The following is a 9,083-nucleotide window of genomic DNA, read 5'->3' as shown; positions in this document are numbered from 1 at the left end:
GTGAGGAGAGGGGAAATGTTGGGCAACAATGAAATGTTGTGGGAATTTAGGGGAAATCAAAAGCCCAAAAACTTCTGCTTTCTCGTCAGGGACACCACCACCGGTGCCATCTTTTGTTCCGTTCTGAGTCGCAACCTCCTTACCAGTTGATGGCTGTTTCACGGGGCTCGAGCCCCAGCCGTCATCCCCGGACGCCTTGGCTGTCTCTGTTAGTGAGACATCAGTGGGTGATGTCAGAGATGTGGGGACTGTGATTGTTAGGTAACTAGTAGCAGGTCACCTAAATGGAAGGAGGATCTAAGGGCCGCTGGAAAAATCTAAAGTGAACCTGAGAAGTTGGTATTGATTAAACACACAGCTATGGCATCAGCCGTTTGGAAACTTAGAGGAGCACTTGAACCCACCAATATGAGGCCAGCCTGGGCAACAGACTCTGTCTTAAGAAAAAAAAAAAAAAGGGAAAGAAAGAAAATATTGATGATGCTAGCTAGGCTCAGAGCTTAATGATAGAGCACTTACATAGCATTGCCAATGGGGCCTTCCCAGCACCACTAGAACAAAAAGACTTGGATCCAATTTTATAGCTTTGAGAGATTTGGAAACCTAGGGGCTAGACACCTATGTCAGGGAACAAATCAGGCTGGGAGGAGAAAACGCAGGAAGCCAAATGGAAGACAGAATGGTATGTATATTGGGGGGGGGGGTCTAAGTCTGGGACCCAGAGAAGCCAAGGTGGGGAGGTTTGGTCAGCCTCTTCTGAGATCATTGCCAGAGAAAGGAGCAAATTCCACCTGCTTGCAGGCTCTGACTTCCTCTTTTGATCTGGAATTTGTGGGGTGGTGTTGTGAGTGTGCCATGGGGGTGTGTGAGTGTGGCATGGTACAAGTCAGAAGACAACTTTCAGGAGCTCTGTTTCTACCATGCATGTCCTGAGAACTGAACTCAGGTCATGACACGCCTTGCCAAGTATTTTTTTCACACTGAGCCATCTGACCAGCCCTCGTTCATCAGCGTCCATCTCACCAGCCCTCGTTCATCAGCGTTCTTTTCATCCACAGTAAAACAAGTCATGGGCCCTTTTTTAGAAAGAAGCTCTTGCCAGGCATGGTGACACATGCCTTTAATCCCAGCACTCTGTGAGTTTGAGGCCAGCCTGGTCTACAAAGTGAGTCTAGGACAGCCAAGGCTACACAGAGAGACCCGGTCTCGGAGAAAAAAAAAAAAGAAAGAAGCTCTTGGACAGGGCCTGTCACCATCAGCTGTGCGCCAGCTGGTGACTAGGAGCCTCAGGCAAGCCCAGCCAGATTTCCTCAGCCAGCCTTAGAAGCTAAATGATTTTTGCCTCCTACACAGCCTAGATGAGGGGTCCACCCCGGAGATGTAATTTCAGGGTTAGTTCAGAGAAGAGCCGGAGGCAGAGGAGCCTAAATGAGGTGGTTGTTTAGACACGGAATAGCTACTGGGAGCTCTGTCTCCGGCAACACGCACACTGACCAGCCATAGTTTCCCCATCTCCCCAGAGCCTTGTGTACTGAAAAAACCCAGCCCCAGAAAACCGAAAACAAAATGTTCCTGGGTTATTTATAAATGAAATGAGACGTGTGTGTTCACTCGACTTTGTCCAAGGAACTGAGAGGGCTGGAAGGATGCTGACCCTTCCTCTATCCCTCCCTCACTGAGGCTCAGGGGCCCAGAAATGAACTCCTGCGTCCCCAAGTCCTGTGTGCCTTCCAACTTTGTAATGTCCCAGATTGCGAAACTCCTAATTTCCCTCCCATTTTTGAGTAGGGCACGTTCTGTGTGGTAGGAAGGTGCAGACAGTGAGCAAGCAAACTGCACTTCCGGTTTCTCTACTGTCTGGCCTTCTGCTGTCTGCCTGGGTCCAGGACAGGTGGCAGGATTCCAGCTATTTTCCTTAACAAACTCTGCTCCGCTGCCAGTGATTCACACACACACGTGCCCACACACACTGATATAAACTGGAAGAATAGACGTTGCCCCTAGGAAAACTGTACTTTCTTGCCTTCAGTCTTCTTGCTCCCCCTGTTGCCTTGTTCTAAGAAAGTTGTGGGCAGGACCTGGTGGCACCTGGCTTTAATCTGAGCTCGGGAGGCAGAGGCAGGCAGATCTCTGTGAATTTGGGGTCAGCCTGGCCTACAAAGCACGGTCCAGGACAGCCAAGGCTACACAGAGAAATCCTGTCTCAAAAAGACTAAAAAAATTTGTGCATGTGTGTTTTGTATATGTGTATGCCTGTGCAATATATACATGCCTAGTGCCACTGGAGGATAAAAGAGGCATCAGATCCCCTGGGACTGGAGTCAAAGCCGCTTGTGAATGATCATGTGAATACTAGGACTCAAGCCCAGGCCCTCGTGACCAGGACTCGAGTGCTGAGCCATCTCTTCATAGTCAACCTTGCAACCTTTGTAGAGGCATGGTCTCACTGCTTACTCCTGGCTGGCCTGACACTCATTATGTAGACCAGGTTGGCCCCCAACTCAGAGATCAGCCTATCTCTGCCTCCTGAGTGCTGAGATGAAAGTATACTGCCATATCAGGCTTTCTAAAGACAATTCAGTGTGGGAGCTTTTGTCCAAATATGACAAAAGAATTGGCCTGGGAAAGCCCAGAACACAGGTTTCTCCCTGGCCGGGCAGTGGTTCATTCTTTCCACTTAGGAAGTCTGTTCATACGCACAGCCTTTTTGCTGCTGCAGTTGAGTAGATCTGGCAACGGGCCAGTTCTATTAAAAAGTAAGCAGGGCTGGAGAAATGGCTTAGTGGTTAACAGTGCATGCTATACAAGCATGAGGACCAAAGTTCAAATCTCCAGAACCCATATTAAAAACCCAAGTGCTGGCCAGGCAATGGCGGCACGCGTCTTTAGTCCCGGCTCTCGGGAGGCAGAGGCAGGTGGATTGCTGTGAGTTCGAGGCTGGCCTGGTCTACAGGGCTACACAGAGAAACCCTGTCTCAAAAAACCAAAAATAATAAAATAAAAACCCAAATGCTGTGATAAGAAAGATAGGCAGGTCTCTGGGACAAACTGGCTGCTAAGCCAGTGAGAGACCTGCCTCAGGGAATAAGATGGAGATGAGGGCACCTGACATCCTCCTCTGGCTTTTCCAGGTGCACGTGGGCTCACATGGGTGCATGGATGCACCTACCTTTAATCCCAGCCAGAGGTGAGTTCGAGGCCAGCCTGGTCTATAAAGTGCATTGGAGGCCAGCCAGAATTAAAGTGCTGAGACTGGTCTCTGTATCAAAAAAGGGTGGATGGGTGAGTGGGATCTGTTCTTCCTCCACATCCTGGGTTTCCCAGTGTTGGCTGGAATCTTGGCTGCTCTCACATACCAGTAAGGAAAAAGTCTAAGGATCCAGGGGGTCAGGTGAGTTGCCTGAAACAACACAGACTCTAAGGAGAAATTAGGCCTTTGGTGTCTGAAATGCTAAAGCTCTGGCCCATCCTACCTGCAGGGCCTTGCAGGTGGAAAAGAGAGGTTTTAGAGCTTCTTTGTAAAGTACAAGCTAGAGGGGACTGTGACCTGAAGCTGGCCAACCCCGTGCTGCTCCGAACCATGCACCTCAGGCATGCCCCTGCACCATGCACCTCAGGCATGCCCCTGCACCATGCACCTCAGGCATGTCCCTGCACTAGGTCATGTCTGTACTAGACAATGTGCATGGACAGTCCACTTCACGGTGCTTTGCAGAGCTAAGGTCTAGACACCTCTGAACATTTAGTCAAGTGATAACTCAGGGTGGGGTAGCTTAGTTAGTGGAGTGCTTGCCTCCTAAAACACTGTTTCATGTACCCCAGCACAGTATAAACCAGGCATGATGATGGATTTGGAAGGTGAAGGCAAGAGGACCAAAAATCCAGGGTCGCCATTGGCTACCTATGAAATTCAAAACCAGCCAAGCGTGGTAGCACATGCCTTTAATCCCAGCACTCAGGAGGTAGAGGCAGGAGAATCGATGTGAGTTGGAGGCCAGCATGGTCTACATAGCAAGTCTAGGACAGCCAAGGCTACATAGAGAAACTCTGTCTCGAAAGAAAACAAAAAAACAAAGGCCAAGTGGTGGCACACACCTCTAATCCCAGCACTGGAGAGTAGGGTTTTTTGTGAATTTGAGGCCAGCCTGGTGGTCTCCAGAGTAAGTTCCATTCCAGGTCAGCCAGGGCTACCCAGAGAAACCCTGTTTCAACAAAAACAAATAATAAAGCCATCCAAAAAGAAAAAAAAAGAAAAACCACTTTAGCAGCCGGGCGTGGTGGCGCAAGCCTTTAATCCCAGCACTCGGGAGGCAGAGGCAGGCGGATCACTGTGAGTTCGAGGCCAGCCTGGTCTACAAAGTGAGTCCAGGATGGCCAAGGCTACACAGAGAAACCCTGTCTCGAAACAAACAAACAAACAAACAAACAAACAAACCAAAACACTTTAGCTAACTGCCAGGCTAAAGAAGACACCTGGCTCCATATATTAGGCCTCTGCCTCCTGAGCTGAGCCAGTGCAGGGTGCAGTGTGGTTTACCCTAAGGACTCACAGGAAGTAATTATTTGAAACAGGAACATTCTGCCTTCTACAATAGAGTAGGAACAGGATCCTGGGGTTCCTCTTAATTTACATGATGAGAGGTAGCTATAAGGGCATAGTGGTTCACACCCATGGTCCCAGCCTGTAGGAGGCTAAGGCAGGAAGATTGTGAAGTGTGAGGCCAGCCTGAGCTATGCAGCAAGATTGTCTCAAAAAGAAAAATATATGAATGAAGTGCAGAGGTGGCTTCCCAGCTTGGCTCCAAGTTGCTTAGTCATCTTATGTGAGCCTGGCCATCAGCCTCCTCATGTCCCCTCCAGGCACTTTGGATGGTGGCTCTGGCCTGTCTGTGTCTTGAGGGGCTCATGAAGTCCGTGGCTGCCCTCTGCTGCTTCTCCATCATGGCCCCTCCGTTCTGTCTCCTCTGTGGCCAGGGGTCACACACAGCTTCCTTGCGAGGCTTACAGTCTGAGGACTAGAGAGCACCTGTGTTCCCAGCCATGTGTCGCAGAGAGTACCCTGACCCAGAGCCTGGCCCACCTGTAGCAAGTGCATCCCTTCTGCCCTGCGGCCCCGCATCTCATGTCCACACCTCAGTAGCGTGTGCAGGCTACTCCATGGCCTTAGCGTTCCCTTCCTTCATCCCTTCAGCTTGTCTTCCTGCAGGAGCTGGGAGATGGCTCATGGGGAGTCCTTGCAGTTGGCCAGACAGCTGTGACCTAACACCTGACTTACTGTCCCTGTGGTCCCCCAGACAGCTGTGACCTAACACCTGACTTACTGTCCCTGTGGTCCCCCAGACAGCTGTGACCTAACACCTGACTTACTGTCCCTGTGGTCCCCCGGAGCCTTCCTCTGACCATATCTCCTTCATCCTGTTCTGAAGCACAGGCAATAGAGGCATCTGAAAGGGAGAAAACCACATCCTTCCACCGAGGCCACGTGTGCCCTGCGCCATGCTCACTCCTAGGACACGGACATCCCAAGGACAGGGGTGCAGTGGGACCCTTCGCAGAGCTGAGGTCAGGCCAAGGTCTCCTGTTTATTTCTCCTGTGTCCTGACCCCTCCATTCACCAGAAACTCTTTCTTGCCCTTTTGGTCAATGTGGCATGTTTCCAAGATCCCCCCTCAGTCTTTGGGTACATACCTCACCCTAGGACTGAGCATTTTGTGGAGTCTTCCTGGTAGACTGTGTCAGAAGGCACACCTGCCTTTACATAAGGCCATTGTCCCTGCAGACTGCAGGACTTACACTAGTTCTTGTTTATTTAATGGGTTTGTTTTATTTTGTGACAGTATCTCACTATGTAGCCCTGGCTGGCCTGAAACACACTAAGGAGACCAGGCTGGTCTTGAACTCACAGATCTGCCTGCCTCTGCCTCCCTAGTTCTGGGACTAATGATGGCACGTGCTATCACACCTGGCTCTTCTTTATTTTTGAAAGAACTCACTATGTAGCTAAGCAGGCCTAGAAGTCATAGTGATCCTCCTGCCTCTGCCTCCCAAATTGGAGAATTACAAGTATGTATCACCACACCCAACTATTTTTGAAGTTTTTTAACATAGTCTTGCAAAGCAGCCCAAGCTTGCCTTGAATCTCTGCCTAGGCCTACCAGGTGCTGGAATTACAGCTAGGAGTTGCCGTGCGTGGCTCTCAGTGAACTTCCACAGTGTTCTCCAGCTGGACCGTTGCAGAAAAGGAAATCAGAGATTCAAAGCACAAGAATGAGTCATGTATCTGGGATTGGTGGCTCAGGCCTGTGAGCCCAGCTACCTGGGAAGCTGAGGCAGAAAGATTACAAATTCAAGGCCAGCCGGCCTGGGCAGCCTGCCTGTCTCAAAGTGAAAGTAAGGCCGGCTCTGCGGGTAAAGGCGTTTGCTATGCAAACCTGAGGACTTAAGTTCAAGCCCAGATCCCAAGGTGGAACAAGAGGACTGGCTACTGAAAGTTGTCCCCTGACGGCCACTGAGTCACACAGTCACACACACACACACACACACACATGAGAATAAAAACTAGACAAGGGCTGCAAGAGGTGGCTGGGAGGTTAGAGCACTTGTCGACCTTGCAGGGGAGCTGGGTTTTATTCCCAGTGCTCACATGGCAGCTAAGAACCATCTATAACTCCTTTCCCCAGGGTATCTGGCACCTCTCTGGCCTCCTGGGGCCTTTCATATGCATTATATACAGACATACGAGCAAAACCCATACATATAAAATATAAAATTGTTTAAATTAAAGGTAATAGAAGGTAAATAGTAGGCTAGGAATGTTCTTCACGGCTTAGCGCTCATCTGGTATGCAGGAGGCTTCTGGTTCAGTCCCAGATACTGCAAAACACTAAGAGCATTTCTTCCTGTTGCCTTGAAGATGGAGTGAGCCTGGAAAGAGAGGCGGGTTCTGAGGAGCTGGAGAGGGGCAGCCGTCAGAGCTGCAGCTCAGCCCTAACATCGTTCTCACAGTGGCAAAAATATGGCGCTGCCTAGAAAGAGATGAATTTGGAAGTAGATTCCTCTGAAAAGGGAATTCTGATTCCTACCTCTGCAACATTAAAAAACAAAAAACAAAACAAAACAAACAGCCAGGCAGTGGTGGCAGACATCTTTACTCCCAGCAGAGGCAGTCAGACCTCTGAATTCAAGGCCATCCTGGTTTACAGAGAGTTACAGGACAGCCAAGGATACACAGAGAACCCTGTCTCAAAAAGAAAAGAAAAAAAAAAAAGTACCAAGGTGTTGAAAAACAAAACAAAACAAAAAACCCTCATGGTTCTAGCTTACAGGACAGAGCAACACTGAAAAAAACCCAGGCAGGCCCAGCTGGCCAGGGCTCCATGACCGCGTGCAGAGGCCGACTGGGCGGGAGAACAGGGTTGCATCAGCGGGCGGACCTACGTTTGGCAACTTCGTGCTTGTGTAAGGGCACCGTTTCTTCCTTAGGAGACACATGTGGAAAGAGTTGGTGGTAAGGGTCACAACCTGTGCGCTGGTCTCTAGTAGTTCAGGAAAAACGTGTGTAAGAGAGAGCAGGAGAAGGGAGACAGATGTTGGAACGCCAGCTGTCCATGAATCCAAATAAAGGGTCTGTGGGGGCTGATTGCTTTGTTCTTGCGACATTTTGGAAGGTTTCACAATTGTAAAAAAAATTTTACAAAGGGCCTGAACCCAGGTGTCCCCTCCCCCTCAACACGGAGATTGAATTCTGGGGCCCCGTTGCTCCAAGCCCTAAGGAGGATGGGTACCAAGGCCATTTACACTTAAAATGGAAAAACAAAACAGGCGGTGGCACACACCTGTAATCCCAGCACTCGGGGAAGCAGGCAGAACTCTGTGAGTTTGAGGCCAGCCTGGTCTACAAAGTGGGTCAAGGACAATCAGGGCCACACAGAGAGACCCTGTCTCGAAAAACAAAACAAAAAACAAACAATTATATTTTCATTCATATAATGGAATACTGTTCAGCAGTGAAAGAATAAACTTGGGTGCCAGAAACCTCAGGGGAACTTGGCCAGACCCAGCCATACCACTCTCTGTATATAAACAGTGGCTACCCATTATGTGCTTATTATTACACGGGGGCCCATTTTCAACCCCACTCAGCGGAAGACAAAACTGTGGTTGGGTACAGCTCAGAAGCGCCGAGAGGAACCCTGGGGAGATGCTGTGCTTGGCTTAGGAAAGAGCCAAGAGCAGGGCGGTTGGTTCGTGGTGGAGAGTGGTCGCCTTCAAGTATGGAACAAACCCATCCAGCTCGTAGCTGTGTCCCGGGCGCCCCCTGGTGGTGAGTCCGGGGAGCGAGGCTTGCAGAAGGGCAAGCTGCCTCCAGGAGCTACCTAGTGGCTCCCGGCGAACTGTCACCCTTCACTGCAGCAAAAGCTGAGCTCAAATTCATCTCTCAGGAATCTTTCTTAGTTATGTTCTCCCCCTCAGACTCCTTTCCCTACTGGCCCGTTCTTTGATGTGGGAATGTGAGTTATTTGCACGTGTAAATAACCAGGATGCTTGGTTAACACGGTGGTTCCACAAGTGTGCTATGATGACAGTGGTGGGGAAGGCAACCGATGGCACCTAAGGATCTCTGGTCCCCAGGCACTATGCCAACCCCTCCTCATAGTATGGCACCTAAGGATCTCTGGTCCCCAGGCACTATGCCAACCCCTCCTCATAGTGTCCCTCCCTAGGAATCTCTAGTCACACAAGTCGGGTCCTCCAATAGGCATTTATTTTTTTTTTTTATTTTTATTTTTTTTTTGGTTTTTCGAGACAGGGTCTCTCTGTGTAGCCTTGGCCATCCTGGACTCACTTTGTAGACCAGGCTGGCCTCGAACTCACAGCGATCCGCCTGCCTCTGCCTCCCGAGTGCTGGGATTAAAGGCGTGCGCCACCGCGCCCGGCAAATAGGCATTTATTAAGCACTTCCTGTGTTAGTCTCTGAGGCTACAGTGAACGCCCAAGAGTCCACAGGTTGTAAAGGAAATAGATGCTGGTGACTGGGGTATGACTGGGTCACTAACAAGCTACCTGCACCAGTGAAGTGGGAG

This window comes from Acomys russatus, chromosome 5 (assembly GCF_903995435.1).
Source record: "Acomys russatus chromosome 5, mAcoRus1.1, whole genome shotgun sequence".
Lineage (NCBI taxonomy): Eukaryota > Metazoa > Chordata > Mammalia > Rodentia > Muridae > Acomys > Acomys russatus.
This window is presented reverse-complemented; position numbering follows the sequence as displayed.